Raw genomic sequence first — 26,361 nt, forward strand, 5'->3', positions numbered from 1 at the left:
CCCCGTCCACACCACCGTCGCTAGCGCCGCCCCGACACCACCGTCGCCCTGCCGCCCTCGACGCCACCCCGACAGCAGCGCTGCCCCGTCCACACCACCGTCGCCAGCGCCGCCCCGACACCACCGTTGAGCGCACACAGGAGCCCAAATATCCACGGAGCGCACGGAGGAGATCGTCATCATCCATCCAGATCGGCTTCTTCTTCTTCAACTTCGCAGAGTCGTCGGTGGTCGTCTCTTCCTCTAGGTATGCGCCTCCTTATTATCCATTCCATGCTCCTACAGTCCTGCGAATTCGCGGCCCCAAGTAGTAGATCATGGTAAAATTCACTGGAGGGGATTTTTGTGCTCTGCTCTGTTCGACGAACATGGTGGGGATTTTTTTCTCCTTTTCTACGATCATGCGGTTAATTAGTCAGGGCTGTTGTGGAATTCATAGTGGTGATGATGCGAAAGGCTAAAATCTAGCGCTACTTGCACTTGGTTTGGTTCAGAAAACCCGCAAAGTCTCTCGGATTGGTTAATAATCATATATGTATGCCCTTCCTTCATGTTTGATTAGCACATGCATGTTTCACCCGACTTGTATGAATAGGTTGCTGCTTGTTAGGCACGATGGACATGGTTTGGTCAAGTGCAAATTGAAATGGGAATTGGGTAGGCAGTTAGGCATGATGGCTGGTTGTTGCTGCCCTGTTTATTTTAGCCAGAGGACCATGTATGATTGCTTGCACGCAGCACTCACTCAAGAATATGATTCTTTTACCAAGTCAAATGTTCTGTTGTGAGGACGACTAGTTCTGCTCTAGCTGGCATAGACACATCAATGTGGTGCTACCAGCTCTCGAACCGACAAGAAAATTGGTTAACTGTACATACATAACATGTCCTGGTGGCAATTCATATGCTTAAATTGGTTAAATTGGTTAAATTTTTTCATAAACCTGAACAAGTGGTTGAGCCTAAGACATGCTCTCTTATGCAAAATTGCTGAATGCCCATGGGTACAATGTAGGTGTCGCCGGAGCACCACCACCACCCGGACCTCGTCGCCTCCTCCCCTGCGTGGTGAGCACAAAGCAAACTGTTCTTTCGCCATTTTCTTCAACATTTGTCAGTCAGATTTCCTCCCTGGCCATTTCAAACTATGATATACAAAATGAGTCTCAATGTAGTCTCCGGGTCTTTTACAACTCTTTAATATAATTTTGCGAGATTCCTCCCTGCTGGACTTGATTAAAATATATGAATATGATTAAAATATGATTACTGCTTTGCCAATAGATTACTGCTCCCTTCCTGCCTTCTTGTATGATTACTGCTTTGCCAATAGATTACTAGGTTGTTTCCTGATGTAGGGTTCAGTGTTTCCTCGTCACCATGCATGTTATTATATATGAAAAGAAGGCACTTTGTCTATGCAGAGTATGTGTACAATGTTGTGAATTAACAAAAGAATTCTGTACTTATTTTGCTGCACTTCACTGTGCTTATAGTTGGACAAAGCACCTGGATAATTGGGCTTGGTCATCATCAGCAGCATCACGCATGCAATTTGCTTTAGTGTTTGTTTCATAACATATGTGGACCCATATATCAATGACTGATATTCTCTAATGCATAAACTTTGATCAATTTTGAGTAATTTCTTAGAGGGATGATCAAGTTGGCAGCAAATGTATGGTAGATTGGACATGAACTGTACTGGGGAGACTACAATAGAAGCACCACTTTGTGTGCAAACATAGAAAAAAAATCAACGACAGCCGTCAAATCTTGGGTGAATGTCTCTGATGGATCCTGTGTGAGCTGGTGGAGTGATTTGTTTTCTACATAAAGCTCTTTAGTCAGGATGGTTTTCGTGAAATACACATGAAGCTTCACCAGCTCCTGTGGGTGTGGGATCCATGTGACATGTGACATTGCATCCATGTCCACCTGGGATAATGATTTTGGAGGTACCCCGAGAGGCCCTTGAGTTTGCCGGAATGTCGATTAACTTCCGTTCCGGCAAATTCGGGTACTCCATATGTCCTATTTTCAGCAAAGGTCATGCTAAAATTTTCCGTGAATTTTAGCATGACTTTGCTAAAAATAGGACATATGGGGTACTTGTGACTAATGCATGGGCCGGGGTATCTTAGTAGTTAATTAAGTAGGATCAAGTGCCCCGGCGTACTTGTGACTAATGCATGGCTTTTAGGGTGCCTCGGTGTCGATAAAAACCGAAATGATGAAAACTTAGGCTTTTAGGGTGCCTCGGCGTCGAAAAACCCTCAATGATAAAAGCTTAGATTTTAGGATACCTCGGTGTCGACAAACCCTAAATGATGAGACCATGATCTTATTCCTTGACAATAACCAACTTTTTGACCAAACTTTGTTTCTATTTAGAGAGAAACATGGCCCACAACGATGAGGCCGGGGGTTCGGGCGGCAAGGCATTCTGGGAGCTGTCCCAGGAGATGGAGGAACAACCTCACTTGTATGAGGACGCCGCCTTCCCCACCGATCCTGAGACCATTGATGGTACCGCCGAGGATGACCCCACTGATGCCACCAGTGATGGTGCCGTCGATGATGCCACCACTGATAATGGCGGCGCACGCACAGATGGCAGCCAACAGAAGAGGCAACGGAAGGACCGGCGCCCGACCGTGCTCCGCACCCTCGAGGAGGAAGTTACTGAAGTGGACTCCGACGGGAATCCAACGGCGCCCGAACGAATAGTCAAGGGGTACTCGCTTCAGCTCGGGTGCATTCTCCGGAGCACCGTCTCGATCAACACCGAGAACCTGAGGCATCCTGACCGAGGGAATTTGCGCAACCTCCTCTTCACGAAGCTGCACGAACGATACAAGTTCCCCACTGCTTTTGAAAACACAAGCCTCAAAGGGAATAAAGTGAACAATGCTTCCCTCACGAAGATGAGCAAGGCCCTGTCTACTTGGAAAAGCAATGTGAAGAGAATGATCGAGAAAGGTGAGAGTTATGAGAAGATCAAGGAGAAAAATCCTTCGATCACCAAAGATGACTACAACGACTTCAAGATCAATTGCTCGAGCACCGCAAACTCCCAATCAAGTCAGTGGGGGAAAGAAATGCGGGAGCTGAACTTAGGGGAACACAAACTCGGTCCCGGCGGTTACAGGGTGGCGGAGCCTATATGGGACAAGGAGGACGCGGAGCATGCCGAGCAAGGCCTACCGCCCCGCTTCGAGAAATACAGCGGTAACAGGCAGACCAGGAACTTTGTCAGGGCCCGGTACAAGGAGGACCCGATAACAAAGGAGCTTACCACGGATCCGAAGACCAAGGCGCTTGAGCTTGTTCTGGTAAGGAATACACCCCCGCGTAATTAGCTCCATATGGTTGCATTCTAATTAATGAAGCCAAATTTCTAAATGGTTCACATTCCTTCCGCAGGCGACTGAAAGCAGTAGCGCAGGGTCGACTACGAGCAACCCTTGGGACACCACTCTAAATAGGGCGTTGAATGTAATGAAGAACAATGATAAGCTCAGTAAGCCGACGTCAGCTGGTCGTGTGGCCGGCAAAGGCTTGTCCACAAAATGGGGGTCATACTATAGCGCTGGTGTGCGGAAGGAGAAAAAGACTAGCTCGGAAAGCCAGGCGCGCGAGGTTCAAGAACTCAAGGCACAGGTGGTGCGGATTTCGGAGATTGTCCAAGAGCAAGTGGAACGACGACTCGGAGCGACGATCACCGCCATTGTGCCTACCTTGATCCAGGGGTTGAGTGCGTGGATTGCGGGCGGCCAACAGGGGCCGCCCCCGATTCCTAGCTTCACGGCCAGCAACTCGCAGAATGCGATGGCGGGGCCATTGGTGTCTCCGGCGGAGGCGGCATTGGTGTCTCCGACGCCGGCACGGGAGCTTAATGCACCCGGGTGTATGCCGGTCGGCACCTCTGCAGCAAGCGGCCCCTCCGTCAACTGCACGCCCGCCGTTGGCGGTGCCTCATCATGGTAACTAATTAAGCCTCTCTCGGCCGAGGACTTTATCTCCTTGCCTTTGACTGGGCATCCCTGACGCCCTACATGTTTTCGCAGGGCGCCGCCGATGTTCCGTGCACTCTCCTGCACTTCGTGAACAACGAGTTGGTCGATGTCGCCAAGGGCCAAATCGTTCAATCGGGCAACCCCTTGTTCCACGGTACCCAGATGCCACCCAACTTGTTTAGGGTTCAACTGGTTCGGGTGCTGCCAGGCTGCGACGAGTTGTTACCTCCGATTCAACCCGTCGGGCCCGACGATGATGACGTGATGACCCTCAGCGCCTGCCTAAGCTGGCCCCTGCTTTGGCCGAAGAGCCAGATTCGTTTGGGGCGGGGGACACCACCCCAAAGACAACACCGCCAGTCATGCCGGCGCCAAGTCGGCCCCATGGCAGGACCGCCGCAACAGTGCCGGACATCCCTATGCCACTGGATCCAAACATGCATATGGCACAGGATCAGAACGACTACGACGACGATACATTTGGCAACGTCGATCAGTACTTTGCCGAACATGGGTATGATGGCGACTTCATGGGGGTTCCTTCTCAAGAACCCAACCCAACAAAAGACGTGCGCGATCTAGCTGGTACCGCGGAGAAGCCAAGATGCAACAGGCGTCGTCTGCCGTTCAGCTCTCAGGAGACGCCTCCAGCTGCCGACTTCACCGAGCCTCAGATAGGCGAGGTGCGAAATATTATCAGCCCAAATACACTCAAGAAGGCGGTCTGTGAGCAGAACTCGGTCCCATTATAGGAGAAGAAGAAGGCACGCAAAAGAAAGACTAACAAGGGTGCGAGCCAGCCGGCACCGAGTACGATCCGTGCTCAGGACGGGCCACCTTCACCTGAGGATATCTCGAGGAGGGTGCATGTGGCGGGTAGGGTGATGCTACCGACAAATATGCTCAATGCTGCAACCGGTGCTATGCGGAGTCTGCATGACAGTGTTCTTTCTTTGGAGAAGCAGCGTCTCAGAGAGAAGGATGTGGCATACCCGGTTTTCGCGGCCAAGGTGCCAGAGGGCAAGGGCTTTGTGGATAACTCCATCGGGCGTACGATCGTCCTGCGGTTTGATGACATCCACGCTATGATGAACCTTCATCCGCTGCACTACACCTTCGTTCGGCTATTTTCGCTGAGTATGGAGATGCGGATCATTCGCGACAAGACCCTGGACATCGTGAAAGCCGACCCCTTCTACATGCGTGCCAAGATCTTGGGCAGCGCTGGGGACCGGTAAGTCGCGAGTTCTTACCTCGAAGGCGTCATTCTGGCAAACCAAGATAAGGATAACTTCCTCGTGCCTTACTTTCCCGAGTAAGTCCCCCCCCTCAACCGGCCCGTAACATATGAATTCTTAGATTTCGATCGTTTTTCTTTTAACATTCCGTGTTTTCTGCAGTGACACACATTGCACGCTCATCCTCCTAAGCCCCAAATATTCCATGGCCACGTATTTCGACCCGGACCGTCAGTCGAACGTAGACTACACAAATGTCAAGAAGGTTCTTGATGATGTTCTCCCCGGCTACGCCAAATGTGGAGGCACCTTCACCAGGCCTATTCGTAAGTACGGCAAGCACGTGTTCTCCCACAATACGATGTTCTGCTGCGTCAAGCAGCCGCCTGGCGGTCAGAAGGGTGCCTACTACGCCATCCATCACATGCGGGCGATCGTACGGGACCATCATCAACTTCTGCTACCGAGTAAACTCAAAGATTGGGCAAAGAGCGTGTCGGCAATCCAGGACGCGGACCTCCGACAAGAATTCTTTCGCATCCAGTCGGAGTTTGCGGAAATCATCCATCAAGATGTCCTTCGTACCTCAGGGCAGTTCTACCTCAGAAATCAACCGTCCAACAGTGACATCGACACAATGCTACAAATGCAGGCTGACAAAGCCCGTTCTTTCATGACTCCCACGATAGACGGCGGCTTCATCCACGCTTCGGTCCCTTGAGTCGAGTTGAAAGCAGTGATGCTGTGTCTAGTTCTGGAACATCGATTGGCTCATGTTGTAATTAAACTTTAATGAACTTGTAGTATGTCTCTTTGGTTTCGAGAGTCGTTCAACTTAGATGTAATCGATGCTATTAATGTCTTGCTTTTCTCTTCCGATCGTTCTGTTGCATACTTATATATTGCTTATGTATTGTCAGTGAATGGGTACTAACGTTTTGTTTGGCTAGTGCATAGCGATGCCGACCGTATGTCGTGTACAAGGGTAAGGTTCCCGGAGTCTACGACGACTGGGAGGAGTGTCGGAGACAGGTTCACCGATTCAGCGGTAACAGTTACAAAGGGTACACCACTAGGGCCGAGGCCGAATCTAGATATGCCCGCTATCTAGCAGGAGAGGGGAGGGAGCGTTGGAGGAACCGGATGAAGACGAGTTTCATCGTGATGATGCTCATCGTGATGACCGCAACTCTCTTCTATGTGATGGTAGTTTAGATGATCGATATCGACTTGTAATGTGAAGACAAACTCGCTACTCGCGGTCTCGAGACTTGTAATATAATGTTCTATCTTTGTTCGGTCTTTTTAATTCGGAGACTAATATGATGAATTGTATTCGGAGACTAATATGATGAATTGTATTCAAAGACTAATCTTCTATTGTATTCGATGAATCTGTTGTTGATGTGTGCTGTCTATATTTTGTCAAATTATACATTTTGTAACCGGTGCAAAAAACAGAAAAAAAACCTAATATTCATACTAATGGCGCATCACATGACAGTGCGTCATTAGTATGACAAAGCATACTAATGGCGCATCACTGAACAGTGCGCCATTAGTATGCCGAGGTTACTAATGGCGCATCTTGTTGCTGTGCGCCATTAGTATGCCAGAGCACCTGGGTATACATGGCCCCTGGGAGGCATACTAATGGCGCACTTATGTATACACTAATGGCGCATCAGTGGTGCGCCATTAGTATATCAGATACTAATGGCGCACCAGGGGGTGCGCCATTAGTAAAATATACTAATGGCGTGGCACTAATGGCGCACCACTAATGCGCCATTAATGGCCAAATTAGGTGCGCCATTAGTAGGCCTTTTCCTAGTAGTGGAGATTGGATCTATCTCTCTGTTTCTGCATTCTGGAATTCTGCCCTGGCATCGTTTCTTTATATCTGGAGATCCGTACTCCGATTGGATTGAAACCTTCGCCCAGATTGTTTTCAAAAATTAGCTTTCTTGCGGCCAAAGAAGGGCATCAACCGCCTTACGGGTGGCCCACGAGGGTGGGGGCGTGCCCACTTTAAGTGGGTGTGGTCCCCTATCTCGTGGCCACCTCGGGCATCGTCTCGCGTTGATTCTTCCTCCCAAATATCACAAATATTCCAAAATATCTCTCCTTCCGTTTTTATCCCGTTTGGACTCCGTTTGATATGAGGTTTCTATAAAACTCAAAAACAAGGAGAAAACAGGAACTGGCACTGGGCTCTAAGTTAATAGGTTAGTCCCAAAATCATATAAAATTGCATATAAATGCATATAAAACATCATAGATGGATAATATAATAGCATGAATACTTCATAAATTATAGATACATTGGAGACGTATCATAGATCGGGACTTCCACCGCCGCAAGCCTCTGTAGCCACCAAAAACCTCTCGGGAGCCCGTTCCGGCACCCTACCGGAGGGGGGATCCCTCACTGGTGGCCATCTTCATCATCCTGGTGCTCTCCATGACGAGGAGGGAGTAGTTCACCCTCGGAGCTGAGAGTATGTACCAGCAACTATGTGTTTGATCTCTGTCTCTCGTGTTCTTGAGGTGATATGATCTTGATGTATCGCGAGCTTTGCTATCATAGTTGGATCTTATGATGTTTCTACCCCTCTACTCTCTGGTAATGGATTGAGTTTTCCCTTTGAAGTTATCTTGTCGGATTGAGTCTTTAAGGATTTGAGAATACTTGATGTATGTCTTGCCGTGCTTATCTGTGGTGACAATGGGATATTCACATGATCTACTTGATGTATGTTTTGGTGAACAACTTGCGGGTTCAGTGACCTTCTGAACTTATGCATAGGGGTTGGCACACATTTTCGTCTTGACTCTCCGGTAGAAACGTTGGGGCACTCTTTGAAGTACTTTGTGTTGGTGGAATAGATGAATCTGAGATTGTGTGCTGCGTATCGTATAATAATGCCCACGGATACTCGAGGTGACAATGGAGTATCTAGGTGACATTAGGGTTTTGGTTGATTTGTGTCTTAAGGTGTTATTCTAGTATGAACTCTATGATAGATTGAACGGAAAGAATAGCTTCGTCTTATTTTACTACGGACTCTTGAATAGATCGAGCAGAAAGGATAACTTTGAGGTGGTTTCATACCCTACCATAATCTCTTTGTTTGTTCTCCTCTATTAGTGGCTTTGCAGTGACTCTTTGTTGCATGTTGAGGGATAGTTATATGATCCAAGTATGTTATTATTGTTGAGAGAACTTGCACTAGTGAAAGTATGAACCCTAGGCCTTGTTTCCTACCATTGCAATACCGTTTAGGCTCACTTTTATCATTAGTTACCTTGCTGTTTTTATATTTTCAGATTACAAAAACCTATATCTACATCCATATTGCACTTGTATCATCATCTCTTCGCCGAACTAGTAAACCTATACAATTTACCATTGTATTGGGTGTGTTGGGGACACAAGAGACTCTTTGTTATTTGGTTGCAGGGTTGTTTGAGAGAGACCATATTCATCCTATGCCTCCCACAGATTGATAAACGTTAGGTCATCCACTTGTGGGAAATTTGCTACTGTCCTACAAACCTCTGCACTTGGAGGCCCAACAACGTCTACAAGAAGAAGGATGTGTACTAGACATCAAGCTATTTTCTGGCGCCGTTGCCGGGGAGGTGAGTGCTTGAAGGTATATCTTTAGATATTGCAATCAAATCTTTTTGTCTCTTGTTTTATCACTAGTTTATTCTGTAAAATAAAACTACAAAAAATGGAATTGAGTTTGTCTCATACGCTTCATCTTTTTAATATCTTTCGTGAGTATGATGAAAAGGAAATTTGTGCTCAAGTGCTAGAAGAAGAAGTCTATAAAATATTTGATACTAAATCTTTGAATGATGAGTATGAGTGCAAATTGTTAGTATGAACTCCTTGAATATCCATAGTACTAATGATGATTGCACTAGTTATGATGAATTTGTCTCTTATAAGCATGTAGATTTTTGTGGAGAGCATTGGGTTTGCATAGATACACCAAATAGAGAAGATAGATATTGCAAGAGGCATAAGCATGTAGAAACTAAATTGTTGCAAGAAAGGCTAAGGGTGAGTGCTAAAGAATTATATTTCCTTTGCCGTACTTGTGAACTTTGCAATGAAAGTTGTCATTTACATCTGTGATGCAAATTGTTTCATGATCGAATCGTGTCCAAAAATTGTGATGATTTGATTTCCCTTGCACATTATAATGAACTTAGTTTGCTTATGGGTTATGAAGAAATGAAACGTTTAATTAAGCACCTTCCAGAATTTGCCCGTTATAAACTTCTTGATTATGATCTAGAAGAAATTTATATGTACTGTGCGGTGAATTGCATTGAAAATCCTTATATTGCCAATTCATAAAGAAAAGAAAGCAAATAGAAGATGAAGAGAATACTAATGAAAGGGAAGAGACTTCCCATTATCCTCCTATTATTTCTTATGATGAATCAGGTAACGAGGAGGAGCTTTCTACTCAAACAATCCCATCAATAAGGATCAAAAAGAAGAAGGTTGAACCCACACATAATGTGAAGAAGAAAAAGGAAAGAAGGAGCAACAAAGGTAAAAAGGTATCTCTCTCAAATGAAGTTGCTCCTACTACTCATTGTGATGATGATAATTGCTATACTATTGGTGCTATCCATACTATTAATGATGAGAGTGACTATGGTTATGATATGAAAAGGCCCAAGCTTGGGGAAGCTATGTTTGATGAGGATGACATATTTGAGAATATATTTGCTGAAATTAATGTTTGTCCCAAGCTTGGGGATGCTATGTTTAATGAAGATGATATTTTTAGCATTCCAAGTTTTGATATGCAAAGTTGTTATGATGATAGCATGCCTCTTACCTATGATGATTATATTGATGAAAGTGGGTTTGGAAGAGTGCCAACTTTAGGAAGTAGTGATCTCACTATTTTCGAGGATGTTGAATCTTATTGTGAGCAATATGAAAGTGGATTTGGAAGAGTGTCAACTTTATTTAGTGATGATTCCACGATCTTGAAAGAGGTTTCAATCGATTATGATGAGAACAAAGTCGCTACTTATGATGATTATTGTGATGGAACTTATGCTATAAAAAGTAGTGATGATTATATTTATAAAACTTGTCATTATTATGATTACCCTTTTTCTGAACATTACTCTTTTAATGTGGAAGCAATTTATAGTATTCAAGTCTCTTATGATACTCCCACTATTCCGAATAAGAAGAATTTTGCCTATGTGGAGAGTAGTAAATTTTCTATGCTTGTAGATCATGAAAAGAATGCTTTAGGTGCTGGTTATATTGTCAAATTCATTCATGATGCTACTGAAAATTATTATGAGGGAGGAACATATGCTTGTAGGAATTGCAATAATGTCAAGTTTCCTCTCTATGTGTTGAAAATCTTGAAGTTATGCTTGTTTTGCCTTCCTATGCTAGTTGATTATTGTTCCCATAAGTTGTTTGCTCACAAAATCCCTATGCATAGGAAGAGGGTTAGACTTAAATGTGCTAGTCATATGCTTCATGATGCTCCCGTTATGTTTCAATTCTTACCTTTTATGTGAGCATCATTGTCATCATCATGCCTAGCTAGAAAGGCATTAAAGAAAAGCGCTTGTTGGGAGACAACCCAATATTTACCCTTACTGTTTTTGTGTGTCCACATGATTATGCTACTTTAGTAATCATGTTTCATAGGTTTTGTTTCAATAAAGTGCCAAGTAAGACCTTTAGGATAGCTTACGGTGATAGTTGTGTTGATCCTGCTGAAAATCAGAAACTTTTTCACCCAGTAAACTAGTTTTGATAATTCACAGAAACGTCATTTTGATCTTATTCGTTTTGATATGGATTGTTACACAAATTTCTCAGGTCTTCCTAATTTGGTAGGAGTTTTGGAGTTCTAGAAGTATAGTTTGATACAGATTACTACATACTGTTCTGTTTTTCACAGATTCTGTTTTCTTTGTGTTGTTTGCTTATTTTGATGAATCTATGATTAGTATCAGAGGGTATGAACAATAGAGAAGTTGGAATACACTAGATATTACACCAATATGAATTTATAATGAGTTCTCAACAGTACCTAAGTGGTGGTTTTATTTTGTTATACTAACGGAGCTTACGAGTTTTCTGTTGAGTTTTGTGTTGTGAAATTTTCAAGTTTTGGGTAAAGTTTCGATGGACTATGGAATAAGGAGTGGAAAGAGCCTAAGCTTGGGGATGCCCAAGGCACCCCAAGGTAATATTCAAGGACAACCAAGAGCCTAAGCTTGGGGATGCCCCGGAAGGCATCCCCTCTTTCGTCTTCGTTCATCGGTAACTTTACTTGGAGCTATATTTTTATTCACCACATGATATGTGTTTTGCTTGGAGCACCATTTTATTTTGTTAGTATTTTCTTTATGTTATTTATAATAATGTTTTGCACCTATATTTTCAATAAAAATGTCAAGGATAGCCTTTACCATGCTTATTTTGCAAGTATACATGTTGCTGTTTGAAAACAGAAAGTTTACCGCTGTTGCAAAAATTCCCTAGAAAAGTCAGAGAACGATATAATGTTGAAACTTTTTGCATATTAAGATCTGATAAATCTTCTACAGTGTAATATTTTTCTCATAATTTTTGGAGTTAGGTAAGTATGATGAATCTTGCATTCTTTACAGACTATACTGTTTTGGCAGATTGCTGTTATGGTTGCATTGTTTGCATATGTTCGCTTGTTTAATGATTCTATTTGAGGATAGGAGTATTAAATATGCAGAGAAATTTAGTATGCAATGTTTAATAATAATTTTAGTGATTTTCTACAGTATAGAATGATAAGGTTTTGTATTGGTTTATACTAACCTATCTCACGAGTTCTTGTTGAGTTTGGTGTGGATGAAGCTTTCGAGATTTAGGAAACCGAGGTATAAACAGAATTAAGGAGACACAAAAGCTCAAGCTTGGGGATGCCCAAGGCACCCCAAGATAATATTTCAAGAAGTCTCAAGCATCTAAGCTTGGGGATGCCACGTTAGGCATCCCACCTTTCTTCTTCAACAACTATCGGTTAGTATCGGTTGAACCTAAGTTTTTGCTTCTTCACATGAGTCGTGCTATCCTTGCAATGTCATCTTATTTTGCTTTGCTTGCTGTTTGAATAAAATACCAAGATCTAAAATTCTTAAATGAGAGAGAGTCTTCACATAGTTACACAATTATTTAGCTACTCATTGATCTTCACTTATATCTTTTTGGTGTAGTGTGTCATTTACTCGTGTGCTTCACTTATATCCTATTAGTAAATGGTTGAATGAGTTGACTGTCATAAATTTGAAATTATATATGTTTCTTTTGCTTTTCCCATGGGTAGTAATGACTTCGCATCTAAGAAGTAGAGGTGGTAAATTTATTGAAAGTTAGCAAGCATTGTATTGGTCACTTGAACAATTCATGATAGAATATTGAAGGAAGAGAGATTTCACATATAAATATACTATCTTAGACATCTTCTATGATTGTGAGCCCCATTAATTATTTTCAAACCTGAGCAAATTAGTTGAAATTGGACAAGGAAGACAACGTAATGAGTCATGCTTGGGTGTATCTGTATAGAAGTTATATTGTTATAGATCCTCCAACATGTGGTGCTTGTTTTTTAGAATCCTTTGCTAGACAAAATATCCGTACTAAGCGGGAATACTGCTTGTGCATCCAAATCCCTTGAACCAAGTTTCTTCCATGAGTGTCCACCATACCTACCTATATGTGGTATTTACCTGCCGTTCCAAGTAAATTTGCATGTGCCAAACTCTAAACCTTCAAATAATAATCTGTTTTGTATGCCTGAATCGCTCATGTAGCGACTAGGGGCTGTCAGTATCTTCCATGCTAGGTGGGTTATTCTCAAGATGAGTGGACTCCACTCATCATTCACGAGAAAAATGGCTGGTAACTGGGATGCCCAGTCCCATGATCAAAAGATCAAAATCAAATCAAAAATAACTGCAAACAAAACTCCCCCTGGACTGTTGTTGGTATGGACGGTACCTCGTTGTTTCAGATGGCCGTGGAGTGTGATTGTTGGTGGAGGGGGAGTAAAAACTTTACCATTCTATTTTGGAACCGCCTATAATGTATGTAGCATGGAAGATATTGGGAACTCTTGGTTGTTATGTTGGCAATGAGATCATACCTCTCAAAATTATTTATCTCTATTTCAAAATCGAGCTCTGGCACCTCTGCAAATCCCTGCTTCCCTCTGCGAAGGGCCTATCTTTTACTTTTATGCAAGAGTCAGTAGTATTCCTTCTCATTCCTACCTATTCTTTAGTTGGCAAGCATCATGTGTTGGGGAAAGATCTAAGCATATATGGCCATGCAAATATATTTGATCATGAATTATTATTGTTGACAATTATCTATATGATAAGTGAGTTGGGAGGCGAAACACTAAGCCCCTATCTTTCTCTGTGTTTGATTGATGCTATTTGTTCTAAGAATATGCTTTGAGTGGTAGCAATCATGGAAGACTATATGATAGTTGAGTATGTGGGATTTGCTAATTCAAAGCTCTGACATAGACCCTTCCTAGAAATAAGATGAATTGTAATTGTTTGATGACTAAGAATGAAGTTTGCTAGTTTTCAAGAAAGTTTATGGTCTATGCTTTAACATGTGAACAGCTTGTTACTTGATCTTGAGAAGTTTTATGAGATGAGCTACTGTTATGACATATAATCATGCTAGAAAAGGTGATTGAAATTATCATTGATCAAATTTGTGCACCTGCTAGCATTCACACTTCATAAATTCTTTCTTTTATCATTTACCTACTCGAGGACGAGCAGGAATTAAACTTGGGGATGCTGACACATCTCCAACGTATCTATTTATGAAGCATTCATGCTATAATATTATTTGTTTTGAATGTTTATGGGCTTTATTATACACTTTTATATTATTTTTGGGACTAACCTATTAATCGGAGACCCAGCCCATATTGCTGTTTTCTTGCCTATTTCAGTGTTTCGAAGAAAAGGAATGTCAAATGGAGTCCAAACGGAATGAAACCTTTGGGAGCGTTATTTTTGGAACGGAAGCAATCCAGGGGACTTGGAGTGCAACCCAAGGAAGCTTCGAGGAGGCCATGAGACAGGGGGCACACCCACCCCCTGGGCATGCCCTCCACCCTCATGGGCCCCTCGTGGCTCCCCTGACCAAATTCTTTCACCTATATATAGCCATATACCCTAAAAACATCAAAGACAACAATAGATCGGGAGTTCCGTTGCCGCAAGCCTCTGTAGCCACCAAAAACCTCTCGGGAGCCCGTTCCGGCACCCTGCCGGAGGGGGGATCCCTCACCGGTGGCCATCTTCATCATCCCGGCGCTCTCCATGATGAGGAGGGAGTAGTTCACCCTCGGGGCTGAGGGTATGTACCAGTAGCTATGTGTTTGATCTCTCTCTCTCTCTTGTTCTTCAGGTGATACGATCTTGATGTATCGCGAGCTTTGCTATTATAGTTGGATCTTATGATGTTTCTCCCTCTCTACTCTATTGGAATGGATTGAGTTTTCCCTTTCAAGTTATTTTGTCGTATTGAGTCTTTAAGGATTTGAGAACACTTGATGTATGTCTTGTCGTGCTTATCTGTGGTGACAATGGGATATTCACGTGATCTACTTGATGTATGTTTTGGTGATCAACTTGCGAGTTCAGTGACCTTGTGAACTTATGCATAGGGGTTGGCACACGTTTTCGTCTTGACTCTCTGGTAGAAACTTTGGGGCACTCTTTGAAGTACTTTGTGTTGGTTGAATAGATGAATCTGAGATTGTGTGATGCATATCGTATAATCATGCCCATGGATACTTGATGTGACAATGGAGTATCTAGGTGACATTAGGGTTTTGGTTGATTTGTGTCTTAAGGTGTTGTTCTAGTATGAACTCTATGATAGATTGCACGGAAAGAATAGCTTCATGTTATTTTACTACGGACTCTTGAATAGATCGAGCAGAAAGAATAACTTTGAGGTGGTTTCGTACCCTACCATAATCTCTTTGTTTGTTCTCCGCTATTAGTGGCTTTGGAGTGACTCTTTGTCGCATGTTGAGGGATAGTTATATGATCCAAGTATGTTATTATTGTTGAGAGAACTTGCACTAGTGAAAGTATGAACCCTAGGCCTTGTGTCCTACCATTGCAATATCGTTTATGCTCAATTTTATCATTAGTGACCTTGCTTTTTTTATATTTTCAGATTACAAAAACCTATATCTACATCCATATTGCACTTGTATCATCATCTCTTCGCTGAACTAGTGCACCTATACAATTTACCATTGTATTGGGTGTGTTGGGGACACAAGAGACTCTTTGTTATTTGGTTGCAGGGTTGTTTGAGAGAGACCATCTTCATCCTACGCCTCCCATGGATTGATAAACCTTAGGTCATCCACTTGAGGAAAATTTGCTACTGTCCTACAAACCTCTGCACTTGGAGGCCCAACAACGTCTACAAGAAGAAGGTTGTGTAGTAGACATCAGTTACTACATTACTGTTCATATAGTTGACATGCGCACAACATCATTTGTTAACGCCGCATCTTACTACACTAGCAACAAGATTATTTAGTACTGACGTATGAACCACTGCACATGCGTAGTAGTAGGAGCACTATGTATGTTCAAGTGGCTGCCGTGTTTCGCACTCCTCCGTCATAAGAGTGGAAACGCTTGTTGTAACTATTTTTTTCTTCAGAGAAACAATGGACACACTCTACCATGCAGATCCTCCTCCAGCCATGCACTAAATTACTCACTTTCGCCGACGTGTGGGACAACCAGCATCGGGGTCCATCAGCCATGGACCAAATTACTCCGTAGTAGAGTGCCCAACTGCACGGTAGACTACCCCGATCGAAGCGCCGCAGTAATGCCCAATGAGCCGTCAAATCACAAAACCCCCTCATTTCTAGCAGTAAGTTGGAAGGATGAAGCAACCATCATTTCACTCTTCTCTCTCAGCTTCCTCTCTTGAAGAAAACCCCGACTCGCTTCGCTTCTCCCTCATCTCGTTCCTCATTTTACTCTTCTCTCTTAGATTCCTCTCTCAGCTTCCTCTCTTGGCTGGACGCTGAAGCACCGGCTGACATGATGTCTATGGCTCTGGCCAAAACCGTCAAGGCTCATGGTACAAAGAAGCGCAAGCACCCCGCCGAGACTACCGCAGTCAAGCTCAAAGCAATCGCCCTGTCCAAGCCCTCCTCTCTGGGATCCCTCATTAAGCAAGTCCAGGTAATATCACTTCTTGACGATCTTTTTCTCGATCTTGATCATGTTTTTTCATCTAACATGCAGTACTAGTACTAGTAGTAAACCTTTCTGGGTGATCTTGCATGTGATTTTTGTGTGCCAAATGACGGTTCTAAATTCCTCTTTTGACCAAAACATGCGAGAGGTTGACACTGATTTCTTATGATTACTTTCAACTACTTTATGAACATCAATGCTACCTTTGAAGAGGGTATATTTGCCTCAGTAACTTGTGTTATGGATATTGCAAGTAATCCCTCTGCTCTCATGCCTTTGAAGACATGTTCTAGTGTCTTTGTTCACTCATTTCTGTGCGTATATGTAGTCGTATATGGAGTATAATATTGAAAATCATCCTATATTTCTGAACGGAGGTAGTAATAAAATATGGTTTCTGTTTCAATTAAAACCAGGTCCGCGGTGGAGATGAAGTTCTCAAAGTCATGTCGTGTGAACTGGAAGACCTAAGCAGGAGTTCTACTGCTAAACTATCCAGCTGCTGTGTCCTTCTCGCCATCTGTCCTGAACTAGTGTTTTTGTGTAGCATTGTTTTCAGGCGTGTTCTCGAGGCTGTACTTGACTACAACAATTTCCTGGCCTTTCCTTCGATTACGAAGGGTGTGGTTCTTGTAAAGCTTCCCGACAAATCTAATGTGGCATGTCTTCATTGTCACGTTTATGAGTGGAAAGACCACTCTCTTAGGTTCTCCAAGTTTGACGAGATGATGATGGTGCAGGTAGACATCTCTCACGAAGTCCATGGCCTAGTCAGTTATCCGGGGTTCATCCCGTAGGTTGGTGGCAAGAAATAGTATGTAGAGTTTAATTAGTGCAACTTTGCTTGTCTGTAGTAAGTACGATTGTTCAGTACTTGATTTGTGTTTGTGAACCCTGTATTGTTTAGTACTACCGCTTTTGGTGTGTGGTGAATCCTAAGAACAGTCTATGTTAATGTATGTCCACTCAATTCAGTATGTATATTTTGAAGCATCCAGATCACCTTTTTAGTGATGACGGTTTATCAATTATGGTTACACTCCAATATTTGTATGCATTGCAGGGTTTATCGCACCCACAAGGATTTCCAGTCCCATGGATGTTCGGTCCATACGATTTGTCATGAACTTTGGACTGTCCTTCTTGTGGGAGTAGGCGGGGGCCCTACATGCCACGCGTAGTTGGACGATCAATGTTCTGTTTAGTACTTCAACATAGTGATTTCCTGGTAAGGATTCTCTCGTGTCACATCAAGTAAATCTTATTGATTCACTGTCTAAATCTTATTGATTTAATGTCATGTTTGCTTTCTTTTCCTGAATTTTATGATGCAGGTTTTGCCTGGTGACATTCATCATAGAATAAATCATTTGGTTTGCTCTAGGATGGCTATTTTTGCAGGTTTCACTTCTTATGTCATGTCAGTAATGAAGGCATTGTCCATCACTTATATTACTGGGAAAAAAATGGATCAGTCTGTTGTCTGAGTACAAGCTGAATCCCTATGATGAACTACAGTTTGGTTTAACAAACACGCCACAATTAGTCCTTCTCGCGTTTAAAAGAAATGAAGAAAAAAATTGGATCACGGTCACGGGGGCCTAGTCAAGTTAGAAAGCTGATCATACAGACCAGACACGATCGCGGTTGTCTCGCACATTGGTACCACCTTCAGCAATGGATTGAGCATCGACAGTTGCTCTAGCACTGACAGCGGCAGCAACTAAGTCTGATCCAGCTGAGGATTGGGCACCGACCGCGTCAGCGGATCAGGCTGATCTATAGGAGGATCGGGCATCGACACCAGCACCTACTCCGACACCGGCACCAGCTCTACAAGGAGCACCATCTCCGACAGCAACAGCAGCACTACCCGTCGCACTAGCACAAGCACCAGCAACGGCTTTGGCACCTGCACCAACACTTGCACTTGCATCTGCTCCGGCCCGTGCAGCAGCAACCGAACGAGCAGTTGCACCGGCAACACACTGGGATGCAGTTCGCACTTCAAATACCAAAGTACTTACAAAAAACGACATGTCCACCTTCTTGGTAAGCATTGGCCGCCCAAGTGCTTCGTTCTTTTTTCTTTCCATGTTGTTTCACATGATTCATTGTGTTGATCTAACTGTTTGTGTATGTCTTCTTGTTTGCAAACAGAGAATTCTTAGAGCAATGAGGGAGTCATTCAACAATATGGGCGACCGTGGCAAAGTTTCTCATACCATGCGCAGCCTCGGTGTGAATGAACCTGCTCAATATACTATAAGTACAAAGGATGGTCGCATGATGATTGATGCTAAAGGATGATCAAGGTTCAAATCTAAATCATATCTTGCGGTAGGGGATGATGTCAAAATCGAACTTTCTCGGCAAGGTGAGCTGGTCCAAATCAACTTTGAAATTCTTCAGTAGCAGCACGCAACTGCCGAACTAATCTATCCTCCGAGAGATTTTGATGTAATAATCTAGCATGGTGTAACAAGTGTCTTGTGTGTATAAGGAGCACGACAGTATTATTTATCACACGGTATATCGTTGATAGAATTGCAACTCTGATTGCTGGTTAGGAACTGTCGTTCGATTTCATTCCAACAGTTGTTGTGCTTTATTCAATTTTGTGTATTCGCCTCGCGACAGCATCTAAAACCAGCACCATATCGATCGCTTGCAATATGAAAAGCGCTGAGGTAGAACACATGGGCCCCCAAACATGCAGGCCCACCGGACTACGACCCAAAGTCCAGAATTGAGAGCATGTCTGAGTATTATATTCTTAGCTGAACCCACATAATGCCCGTGTGTTGCACGTAACATCAAGATGCATTTGTATGAGTATTTTATCTTGTGAGAGAAAAGGATGAACAAGGGAAGGCCTTATTTGCAAATGTGGAGAGGTGTGTGCGTACCTTTTTGCAAAATTGCCATAGTTTCCTTCGTATCCATCAGATATAAATCGGACGGCCTATATTGCAGGATGGCAGGCACACCATCATCACCAACTCATCTATATTGTGTTAAAAACACTCTATTTTTTATAATTATATAAGTTATATATATTCCCCTTGATTTTTCTTATGTATAAAGTTGTGATATAAAAGATTTTTATATTTCGTTACAGAGGAAGTATCTCTCTGTCAAAAATATATTTATGTGTAACTAGTTACTCTTGTCTTTCTACTTCCTTCGCTGATATGTGGGGAATCCGGCAACAGGGTCCACATGCCATATGCACCAAATTAGAGTGCACAACTGCACAGTAGACACACCCCGGTCATAGCGCCGCAGTAATGCCCAATGAGCTGTCAAATCACAAAACCCCCCACCTTTCCAGCTTTAGTAGTAAGCCGGACGGACGAAGCGACAATATTTTACTAGGCCGAAATCCCCTTCTCCCTCGTCTGCTTGTTTAGAGAAAACCCTCTTTCGCGATTGCATAGGGTTTTCTCATGGAGAACCGGGTACGAATTCTTCATCCATCCCCGATAAATCCAAGTCCCTTGGTCGCGGGTAATCCTAGGATGGCATCCGCAGCCGTTGATGCATTTTTCTTCCTACTGAATCTAGTATGTTTCATTTGCAGTGCCCAAAGTGCGAGGACCCTACAGGTTTCTGCGCCCTCGGCGAGAAACCACACTTGTTCCTTCTCATCCTAACATAGGATTTTAAAATGCGCACCGTATGTTCCTAGAATCCTCTTTTCTATCCGGGAGGGTGGGGTTTCTGGAACATGGCGTCGAATAATTTAGAAATTTGGATTGCTATATTTGGATAAAAGGTACTAGTACGATGGTCAACACTGACGTGAAGGAGGAAATTATTTCTAGATTTGGATAGGGAATACATTTTGTTCTCATATTATTTTTCCTACAGTGCATTACTTGCTCTACCAGAACACATGTACTCAAGATGCTCGGCCTTGCCATAAATGAATACACCAGTTCAATGGTCACAGTGAAGACAAGCCATGGATATAAGTTCCGAGTTGGGTTCATGAACCAAGAAGATCGCTGCTTTTTTTATGGCCGAACTTGGATAAACTTACTCAACTGTTACAGACTGAAAGTTGGCACACAAATGTTGATGGAAGTAGCAGAACCTGGTCTCATCTTCCTATGATCTTCCACCTCGACATCGTTCCAATTGTTCATCCATGTTAGTTTTGTATCTGGTTCGTGCTTGTTGCCTCGATTACTTATTAATCCACCTATTATGTCTACCTAATCACAATTTAACATTAGAAGTAGCAACAAATCTCTCATGAAGATGCTACTTCTAACTAATATTTTCTTATAATTAGTGGCACGTGTAGGTTTTTTCAGAGTTAAGCAGGCTGCTCGTTTGTTATTCTATAAGAACTCGACTGTTACTGATGGCACTAAAGTTGACTGGGACGACATCTACAAGTTCCTACACTTTATTGATCATCTTGAGGTCCTTGTGGGGCGTTTCAATGGTGGAAGGCCACGTGGGATATGTGTGCCACTGCTGCACTCGTTGAACAGGTCCAACTGTGTCGAGAAACTTATGGTACGAGCTGTGTTATGTTATATATGTTGTTCATAAACTATTTCTTGTACACAGTTTTATAGTTGTGATCTTCTTGAAAAGAAACTGCCCAGTTCTATTGTTCCTATACATATGCCTGACCATGGTCGGGTCAGACTTGCGCTTGGTCACAACATGATGTTTATGTTGACCTACTCCATTCCCCTTGGAGGTGAAAAGATACTTATTCATGGGTGGTCTCAAATAATGAAGGCCCATCCATCTTGGAGAATAGGACAGAAGATTATGTTCTTGCTTTTCCATGGCTCTTTCAGAAGAGAATATCCTGTTTATTGACCACATTGCAAGATGAAGCCGCTTTCAGAAGGTTGTGGATGCGCAAGGTGGCGCCTGGGCCTTGTCCTGGGGCTTGGCTGCCTCACCCTTGGTTAACTATAGGGAAAGTAGCACTGTTCGAGGCGTGCTTTGTACGGTTGAACCTGTATAAGTACTCATACTGCTTTCAGCTAAGGTTGTTAAGTGCCCCTGCTGGTTTCAGTTAAGGTTGTTAAGTACTCCTGCTGCCTTTATAGTCTGTCGTGTTTATTTAGTCCTGTCTTCCTCCAGCTGCCAAAACCAAACCCAGCGCCGGTGGGGCCGCCCGCTTCCGCCTCCCACGGCTGGCTGCGCCTCAGCGCACGCATCGCCACCCCACCATCTCCTAAATCATTAACGCTGACGTCCAAGGCCTCCTTGTCGTCCTCCGCGCGCTTTGGTGCGCTCGCCGCGGCGCCGCCCTCTCGCGTTGTCAACATGGTCAACAAACAACAGGAATCGACAGAAGTACATGGAGAGGATGATAGTAGGGGCCCACCATGTCAGCGTATGGAAAAAGAAAATGCTTCCTCCTAGTGGTTTCCTAACATCTAGGACCCACAACATTGTGAGCGTATATAGTCAATAGACATGAGAACAGCACAAGATCGGCTGACACGTGGGATGTAGCTGCTCGAGCAATATTTTTTTTGTTATTGTTGAGACGAAGCAGGGTTTCAACTGGGTTGTGGCCTGTCTAGCCCAGGATTATATTTTATGTTCACCATATGACCAGCCCAGCTATTTTTTCTTTGTGAAAATAAGCCTAGTTTATTTATTCTAAAGAATACCCAATCCAGGCCTACTTATTTTTCTACGCCCTGATGGGCTGCAACTCTTTCAAGACACCTGCAAATTTCTTCACATTTTCAGATTCCTATTTCACCGGGCTTTAACCTAATTTAAATATATCATCAAAGTACTTTAAATTTGGCTCGACATTTCGGTATCAAAAATAGTTTGGAACCCACAGAAATATGCGAAATTTTGTTTAAATTTTTAACTCTGGTCCTGGCCAACAAAAAAACGGACTGCAATAAATTGCATAAGAAGTTGCAATGAGCTATATATAAATTATTAAAAAAATAGGGAATGGTCTGACTTGTGGGCCTATTAAGTTGACGCGTATGCAAGATTTTTTTAGTTATTATATACGTCAACAAACGATTCTAGTAGATGTAACCGTTGGATGTCAACCAACGGCCGTCGTGTTCCTTCAACCATGCTACGTCTCGAGCTTGCGTTGGTTTTCCCCGAAGAGGAGAGGATGATGCAGCACAGTAGCATAAGTATTTCCCTCAGTTTTTGAGAACCAAGGTATCAATCCAGTAGGAGGTCACGCGCAAGTCCCTCGTACCTGCTCAAAACGATAGCTACTCGCAACCAACATGATTATGGGTTGTCAATCCCTTCACGGTCACTTACGAGAGTGAGATCTGATAGAGATAATATTTTTGGTATTTTTGGTATAAAGATGCAAAGTAGAAAGTAAAGGCAAAGCAAGTAAATAAAGTGATGGATATTAATATGATGAGAATAGACCCGGGGGCCATAGGTTCCACTAGTGGCTTCTCTCAAGAGCATAAATATTCTACGATGGGTGAACAAATTACTATTGAGCAATTGATAGAATTGAGCATAGTTATGAGGTTATCTAGGTATGATCATGTATATAGGCATCACGTCCAAAACAAGTAGATCGAAACGATTCTGCATCTACTACTATTACTCCACTCATCGACCGCTATCCAGCATGCATCTAGAGTATTAAGTTGAAAACAGAGTAACGCCTTAAGCAAGATGAAATGATGTAGAGGAATAAATTCATGCAATATGATAAATACCCCATCCTGTTATCCTCGATGGCAACAATACAATACATGCCTTGCAACCCTTTCTGTCACTGGGTAAGGACACCGCAAGATTGAACCCAAAGCCATGCACTTCTCCCATTGCAAGAACTACCAATCTAGTTGGCCAGACCAAACGGATAATTCGAAGAGACTTGCAAAGATAACTCAATCATACATAAAAGAATACAGAGAAGATTCAAATATTATTCATAGATAAGCTGGATCATAAACCCACAATTCATCAGTCTCAACAAACACACCGCAAAAAGAAGATTACATCAAATAGATCTCAACGAGAGAGGGGGAGAATATTGTATTGAGATCCAAAAAGAGAGAAGAAGCCATCTAGCTACTAGCTATGGACCCGAAGGTCTGAAGCAAACTACTCACACTTCATCGGAGGGGCTATGGTGTTGATGTAGAAGCCCTGCATGGTGGATGCCCTCTCCGGCGGAGCTCCGGAACAGGCTCCAAGATGGGATCTCGTGGATACAGAAGGTTGCGGCGGTGGAATTAGGTTTTTGGCTCCTGTTCTGATCGTCCGGGGGTACGTAGGTATATATAGGAGGAAGGAGTACGTCGGTGGAGCTCTGAGGGGGCCACGAGGTAGGGGGCGCGCCCAGGGGGCACGCCCTCCACCCTCGTGACCTCCTCGGAGGCTTCTTGGAGTAGGGTCCAAGTCTCCTAGATCACGTTCGGTTGGAAAATCACGATCCCGAAGGTTTCATTCTGTTTGGACTCCGTTTGATAGTTTGTTTCTTCGAAATACTGAAACAGGCAAAAAACACCAATTCTGGGCTGGGCCTCCGGTTAATAGGTTAGTCCCAAAAGTAATATAAAAGTGAAAAATAAAGCCCAATATAGTCCAAAACAGTAGATAAAGTAGCATGGAGCAATCAAAAATTATAGATACTTTGGAGACGTATCGGACATCCCCAAGCTTAATTCCTACTTGTCCTCGAGTAGGTAAATGATAAAGGAGAATTTTTGATGCGGAGTGATAGTTTGGCATAATTTCAATGTAATCATGGTATGAATATTCAGATCCGAAATATTCAAGACAAAAGTTGATATTGCCATAAAAATAATAATACTTCAAGCATACTAACAAAGCAATTATGTCTTCTCAAAATAACATGGTCAAAGAAAGTTATCCCTACAAAATCATATAGTCTGGCTATGCTCCATCTTCCCCGCATAAAGTATTTAAATCATCGACAACCCTGATGACAAGCCAAGCAATTGTTTCATACTTTAACATTTTCAAAACTTTTGCAATCTTCACGCAATACATGAGCGTGAGCCATGTATATAGCACTATATGTGGAATAGAACGGTGGTTGTGGAGAAGAAAAAAAGAGGGAAGATAGTCTCACATCAACTAGGCGTATCAACGGGCTATGGAGATGCCCATCAATAGATATCAATGCGAGTAGGGATTGCCATGCAACGGATGCACTAGAGCTATAAGTATATGAAAGCTCAACAAAAGAAACTAAGTGGTTGTGCATCCAACTTGCTTGATCATGAAGACCTAGGGCATTTTGAGGAAGCCCATCATTGGAATATACAAGCCAAGTTCTATAATGAAAAATTCCCACTAGTATATGAAAGTGACAAATGAGAGACTCTCTATCATGAAGATCATGCTGCTACTTTGAAGCACAAGTGTGGTAAAAGGATAGTAGCATTGTCCCTTCGCTCTTTTTCTTTCATTTTTTATTTGGGCCTTTTCTCTTTTTTTATGGCCTCTTTTTTTCGTCCGGAGTCTCATCCCGACTTGTGGGGGAATCATAGACTCCATCATCCTTTCCTCACTTGGGACAATGCTCTAATAATGATGACCATCACACTTTTATTTTTCTTACAACTCAACAATTACAACTCGATACTTAGGACAAAATATGATTCTATATGAATGCCTCCGGTGGTGTACCGGGATATGCAATGAAACATGAGTGACATGTATGGAAGAATTATGAAAGGTGGCTTTTGCCACAAATATGATGTCAACTACATGATCATGCTAGCAATATGACAATGATGGAGCGTGTCATAATAAATGGAACGGTGGAAAGTTGCATGGCAATATATCTCGGAATGGCTATGGAAATGCCATGATAGGTAGGTATGGTGGCTGTTGAGGAAGGTTTATGGTGGGTGTATGATACCGGCGAAAGGTGTGCGGCATTAGAGAGGCTAGCATTGGTGGAAGGATGGGAAAAAGTGCGTATAATCCATGGACTCAACATTAGTCATAAAGAACTCATATACTTATTGCAAAAATCTAGAAGTTATCAAAGCAAAGTATTACGCGCATGCTCCTAGGGGGATAGATTGGTAGGAAAAGACCATCGCTCGTCCCCGTCCGCCACCCATAAGGAAGACAATCAATAAATAAATCATGCTCCGAGTTCATCACATAACGGTTCACCATACGTGCATGCTACGGGAATCACAAACTTCAACACAAGTATTCTTTAAATTCACAACTACTCAACTAGCATGACTCTAATATTATCACCTTCATATCTCAAAACAATTATCAAGCATCAAACTTATCTTAGTATTCAACACACTCAAAAGAAAGTTTCACATATCTTGAATACCAAGTATATTATCATTAAGAAAATTACCATGATATTAACAACTCTCAAAATAATCTAAGTGAAGCATGAGAGATCAAGTTTATTTAAAACAAATCCACCACCATGCTCTAAAATATCTAAGTGAAGCACTAGAGCAAAAATTATCACGCTCAAAAGATATAAGTGAAGCACTATGAGCAAACTATCAAGCTCAAAATATATAAGTGAAGCACATAGAGTATTCTAACAAATTTCAATTCATGTATGGCTCTCTCAAAAGGTGTGTACAGAAAGGATGATTGTGGTGAACTAACAAGAAAAGATGCAAATAATACAAGACGCTCCAAGCAAAACACATATCATGTTGGTGAATAAAAATATAGCTCCAAGTAAATTACCGATGGAAGTGGACGAAAGAGGGGATGCCTTCCGGGGCATCCCCAAGCTTTGACTTTTTGGTGTCCTTGGATTATCTTGGGGG

Source organism: Triticum dicoccoides, chromosome 5B (assembly GCF_002162155.2).
Source record: "Triticum dicoccoides isolate Atlit2015 ecotype Zavitan chromosome 5B, WEW_v2.0, whole genome shotgun sequence".
Taxonomy (NCBI): domain Eukaryota; kingdom Viridiplantae; phylum Streptophyta; class Magnoliopsida; order Poales; family Poaceae; genus Triticum; species Triticum dicoccoides.